At 39.6% G+C, this 6168-nt stretch overlaps 1 long non-coding RNA gene across 1 annotated transcript; it reads left to right on the top strand.

The window, feature by feature from the left end:
- Positions 1 to 490: 490 nt before the first annotated feature.
- LOC148659440 (uncharacterized) lies at positions 491 to 1289 on the top strand. Its single transcript, XR_015940595.1, has 3 exons — positions 491 to 736; positions 904 to 1055; positions 1139 to 1289. It is a non-coding gene; the product is annotated as an uncharacterized LOC148659440 (long non-coding RNA).
- The last annotated feature ends 4879 nt before the right edge of the window (positions 1290 to 6168 follow it).

Below are 6168 nucleotides of genomic sequence, written 5' to 3'. Positions count from 1 at the left end.
CGCCTGTTGAAAATAAAGCCGACCACGTCTTGTGCATTTCGCGTAAAAGGTTACAATAGCCGTAGCCATTCTTTAAGTTTTTCTCTACAAAAGTGAATTTTCCTACATACTGTAACGCGACGGGAATTCCGGCTCTTATGAACGGAGAACACGGCGCCTTATTAATCGGGTGTGCGTCCGACACAGCAACCACTACAGGAGCAGAGAGAGAGAAAATCATTAACAGCCTACGACACCCTGGGGTCAATTCGGGTACAGTTACACAGGTATAGGGTGGTAATTGGGTTCATGTATAAAAGGGGTGCAACACCAGGGAAGCTACACGAGTCCGGGCGATCTCACGACTGTGTACACCGGTTCCTCCGCTGGTCAGCCCTACTGGCCAGCGGCTCTCCTAGTCCCAGTCCCTGCCCCTCGCCGGGCACCCCAGCCGGGCGCTCTTGGGCCGCAGCGCCAGGCGAGGGCGCTCCAATACAGTGCGGACGCTAGAAAGAACATGTGTACAGGTACTGTAGGTATAGAGCTCAAATGTGATACACCCTGTCGGAACACATAAACTGTTTTCCAGGACGCTGGAAGTGTTGTGACCGATGGCTTGTGGAGCGGGATTACTGTGGATCATTCTCCTTTCCAGCGTTATGAAACATCAGGAATTAATAATATTGTATTTATTCACATAACTCATAGCCACCGTAACCTGTAAAGGTGTTCCCTTAAAAAGACGTGAAGTTCACAGGTAGAGTTCAATTTTACGACCCAACTCTGTATTTTTGCTATCCGCGATACTCTCTAATTGCATCGGTCTCGGATTTCTGTTTCCTCGGCAAATATAAAAAGTGCTTGAGCTTTAGATACCATTTCTGTTCATTTTTTGATTTTGTTTTGTATTTCTGAACATTGGAGACGTCATTTCCTAGCTGAACGGAAGACCATGTGGCCAAACTTGCAGTTTGCAGTCCATGTATGGACGTTATTATGGATCAGCTCCGTTTAAAGTTTGTACAGTAAAGTAAAAATGCAGGCTGGCACGTAAAACGGAGAACGAATGTTTACAGGTTAGTAAAAGTAATATTCTTCGTGAACAATATAGCATATGTAGAAGGCTCCACAGCCGAAACGTTGTTTTCTTTCTTTTCAGCATGGATTAAATGTCACGACCACCAGGCAGTCAAGACCAAATCATAAGCGAGCTAATCAGCCCCAGCAGCAAGTGATTATTAACAAACGCCGCCGCACGAGTTAAACCACCTGCGCACACTCACTGTGTTATTATATTATATACTTGTTAGTTTATTATCGCAAACTAGAGTATGCAATAAAAGGGAAAGAATGCTGAAACTAGGTGTAAAGAATGATGGAGAGTTTTTGTCTCATCTGGTGTTTTTGGTGGTGATCTTTTGGGGGTGAAAACTACAGAAACAGACCGACTGCTTTCTCAGAACCATAAAGCCTATACGCCCTGTTTCAGATGTTTGTTTGGATGTATCTTGCAAACTATTGTATTGATCTGGGCTTTGTATTTTTTTTTTGGCCACTGGATGATACAGTTCATCCTTTAAACAGATGTGCAATCAGAATAAGACATGGGAACAATTTTAATGTTCCGTTCCAAAGAAATTTGACAAAATTAAATGTTTATTTGTAGTGCTCACAAAATAAAATCTGGAGTGCTGTCAAAATATTCAATCAGTTACAGTAGTCATTGGTATAGGATATTTATAGCTAATATGCGATCTATGCTATATTTAGGTATAATGTAATGACATTGAATTTACCATAATCTAACAATAGCAGAGCCAAAGAACACCTTTTGTTTTGCTTGATGGTGTCTTGGCATACAGTTTTGCAAGGTCAAATTTCAATTATAGGAAACACCAGGTTATTTTCAGCACCATTTAATTTTCTACATTTTGTGTCGAGCGTGAGCAAATTTATTATATTTACTTAAAGAACAAACGAATGCAACCTTAATATCTCTTATAGGCTTGAACATTCAATAACATCACTTTTGCATTTTCCGTGTATTTTAGTGCAATACGCATTGGAGCTCTTTCACACACGTTTTAACTGGGTTCTTGAAGAAAACTCTCCTGGGGTCTGAATGATCACCAGCTAGTATTTATGCACATTCTGTAGCATGTCTGTATCTCTGTCGAGGTCACGCAATGACTGGAAAGCCAGAAAGCTGGTCTGTTGGTTGTTTAGTCTCGTTAGTCAGAATGCCGGAACCTTCCCTGTCACTGGCTCCCTCCTGTGCACCGTATTGCTGACAACAAAAGGAAAACAGAGGGATTTTTGTCCTTCACGTGAAAATCGGATTTGAGAGAGAGTAAGAAAGCTCAGGAGAAAAAATACTGCCTGTGTCTGGGCCTTATTATTTTAATATATTTGGCTACATGCGGTATTTGGCGTAAGATAAATCAGTCTATCACTGTAGTTGGATATACAGTACTAGGACTACTGAGCAGTTTGGTTAGCCTTTTGCATTTTTATCATCCTGCCGATAAGCAGTGAATTAGCCTTTTGATTCTCTAAAAAAGAATAAAAGAACATTTGTAACTGTAAAGGGCTTTCAATGTTTATTTATATGGCCTTTTCTTTACCTTTTAAGGTGAAATTAGAAAGGTATTGTTTCTTCTAAGTAGGACAATACTTAGTTCTCTGGACTGAACTGTCTCATTTATACCTATGTTTTTTTCTGTTGGCAGCATCCAAAAGCACATATTTTGTTAATTTCTTGTGGCTATGCACTAGACAGATTCAGACTTGAGGAGCTGCGTAGTTTGAAGTGTGGCTCACTCTGCTCTTCTTGTTATGTAGTGCAATGTCTTTACTGTTCAGGCTGTCAGAATGACTGAATTATTAAGGAAAGTAAGCTGCATCAGAGTTATGAGTTATGAGAAATACTATCCACCCTGATTACATGCATGATTCTGAGATGATTGGGTTTGTTTTCCTTCTCTTGTGGCTGTGGTTCTTATTAGTATCAGATGTATAGGGAGACAAGCCCATCTTAAAAATTTTGTTTGCCAGGTTGAAAAACAATAATGTGTAGGATCAAGGAAAGCGGGAGAATTTTCTTCCTCTTGTGTGAAGTAACATTCTCGTTATGTTTATTTATTATTTCTTCTCTTTTCTTTTTTCCTGACTTGTGGTTAGTTCTCCGTGGGTTAAAGTCAGGCTGTACTTTAAGATCAAAATGGAAGAAATTTAGAACTCCTCCTAGAACATCTGAACAGTCTGAAACATGCTTGTCGACTGTGATTTTCTCATATTTGAGTGTATTTTTCACTTGCTGTTTGTCACTGAATACTATTGCAGTTGCATCTGCAGCTTCAGTTGCTCTGAGCGTTTTTATTGGTCACAAGGACAGAAATGGACCACGTGGACAAGAGACATAGATTAAAAATTAGAAAGGCAAATAGGTGACATTTCATTATATGAAAAGTTGTGGGTGGCAGGACCAAAATAATTACTCATGGTGTTGAAGCTGAATCCTTGGGATCTTGACAGAAATGGCTAGAAAAGATCACTGTATTATTAAATGACTAACAACTTAATGAGAAAGATGGGTTGGATGGCTTCCTGTCGGCCATAACCTTTCTCATAGTTTCTTGTGACTTCCTCAAGCCACAATCCCTCCCTTTCAATGTAAGAGCCCGAGTGTCCTAACAGAGAGGCTCCTGTTCTGAGTATAAAAGGCATGCTTTAACAAAGAGGTAATTCTTAACAACAAAGAGTAAGTTCTGTTTCTCTGTGGTCATATGCCAGTAGTGTTTGTGATTCCCAAAGCAGCACATACAGTATATTGAGTAGACAGCAGGATAACCTTCTGTTAAATGCCTTGAACTGCAAGTTCACAGTTTAACTCACCTTTAACTCGTTTAGCCCATTAACGTGGTGTAATGAAACTAAACAAAGACTTTTAGTTTGGCACAGACAGGCTTTAGTCCTAAACTTGTCTATCTGTAGGCAGTACAATTGTGAACAGGTGCTCTTATATCTAAATATTCAAGGTGACAGACCACAATGCAGTCAAAATTTCAGATAAGAAAGATTATCAGCAGGGCGCACTGCACTTTTAACTGTAAGCCTGACACGAGTATGATAATGCAAGGATAGGACAGAGCAAAAGAAAAAGGTTTATGTTTGTTCAAAGCAGGTTTAGTAGAGGGAACTCACAGCAGCTACCATTTATTACCAGGGGAGTCTTTAAAGGTTAAAATGGCACCAATGCTGTTAGTTAATTTAACCAAATAGAAGTGCTAAATAGAATTAAAGGTGATGGAAAAATAAAAGAGGTGTCAACATGTGCCACCTGAGCAGATGGCAAACTGACAGCTGAGGAGCAGCAGTCTTGTGCTGATTTTCCAAACCCGCAGTCTGGCGTTGTGCAGTGCTGACCTTGTCTCCTGGTTCCCTCCTCTCCTCTAATCTGCTGTCATTAGTCAGGCTGGGCTACTTCCTCTGAGAGCACGAGGAAGAAAATAGAACCAATGGACGCGTCTTCCAGCTTGTGGTTTTGACCTGTTCTATAAAGCCCTGGCAACAGGGGAGTTTGAAACAGAAATAATTACCTCACACTGGACTTTTTTCAGCTCTGTTATGCAGTCCCCAGAAATATCCACAGACATGCCCACAATTAGTTCCAAAACATAAAAGAGACAAAAAAAAATATTGCATCAAATGTCAAAAGTGTCCAAGATACATCTGGTTTGTAGTGCACTTTAATTTCTCTTTTAAGATCCCCACTCAGATGCTGACTGTAAATGCAGTAGCCCATGACCTGATTTAGTTTGGATTACAGAGGATTCTCCATTGCATCTTTTCCAGGAACTCTCAGTCTAATAAGCGGTTTAGGCTTATTCCAGCATCTATTTTAAGTCTTATATCCCTTTAATACCTTTCTTTTCTATATCTTCAGCAGACAAGACATTCATGGTTCTCCTGTTTAGAAATGTGTGTGTAAACCCAGTGAACATGACTGGACAATGGTTGCTACTAACATAACTATCTTAAGTTGCATATTGTTTCAAATTAAATTACTACAACCTTTTTTATATAAACAAAAATTCCCCAAACGAGTGCATTTAGTCCTTCCCAGATGTATATCAGTCAAATCGGTTAACTTTAAATCTTAATTGTAGTTGTAAGGCTAATTTTGTGGGTGTTTGAAAAGTCTATACCTAAAGGAATCTAGCTGGAATTCTAAGGGAAGTGTTCACAAAAGATTCAGGAGAGATGGTAATTTTCTGTCATTATATTTTCCTCATGCCAGTGCCTGGACTAACAATTTAGAGGGTATTTAGTTTCCTTCTCTTTAGTGCAGTGTGAAAATGGAAAACTGTTTCTCGGAAAACAGTAGATATGAACGCTCCCAAGTGTTTTTTAGATAACTAGCTCAGGGACGTCTGTGTTAATAATAAGCTCTGTCTCAGATTGTTGGGTTTTAGAAATATTACATTTATCTGTAAGGCTTCAAAAAGGTTAATTAGAATTTTGCTGTATGTGGTATCATGAGGCATCCCTGTGAAAAGATAAGCATTGGCTTTCAGGCAGCTGGCAAAACACGATGGGATTTATCTTTGCAGGTGTGTGAATTCCGAAGCTTAAGGCAGGCACACTCAGGGAAGACAGATTGAAGTGTATCCTGTGTTCTATGAAACACAACTTTAGGATGAATGTTGGATGAGCATAACAATAATGAAGAATCTGTAGAATACGTAACTGTAAAGAAAGTTCTGACAACAAAATGGAATACTGTTTAATGGGGTATGCATTCAGAAATCGCAGAAAAGTAGAATTTTTGCTTAGTTTCATCTTGGCTGGCCTTTTGTCACAGTGGACATGACAGCTCCCTAAGGATATGGTTTGGTTCACTGCACTATACTGTATGTTAATTTTTTTGTCACTTTTACTTTGGTCTTTTTGCTTTTGGTTGCAGAAAATGAGAATCATCATCAGACCAAAAGCCTTTTCAGTAGCTTGCTCGAGCAGGTTCAGTGCCACACAGTTTTTAATGATGGTCTTTGTTCCCACTACCTGTCCATAGTAGTTTGCATTTGTCAGCAATGAGATGCAGTTGAGTGCCAGACATTTGTGAGGCGTCTGACTTGAAAACAATCACAAGCAATTGTTCTGGTCCTTGCGTCATGAATATGGAATGTT

The sequence above is a fragment of the Lepisosteus platostomus genome, chromosome 7, assembly GCF_059453375.1.
Source record: "Lepisosteus platostomus isolate fLepPlt1 chromosome 7, fLepPlt1.hap1, whole genome shotgun sequence".
NCBI lineage: Eukaryota > Metazoa > Chordata > Actinopteri > Semionotiformes > Lepisosteidae > Lepisosteus > Lepisosteus platostomus.
The sequence above is the reverse complement of the archived record's forward strand: the minus strand, read 5'-3'. Positions and strand labels throughout refer to the sequence as shown.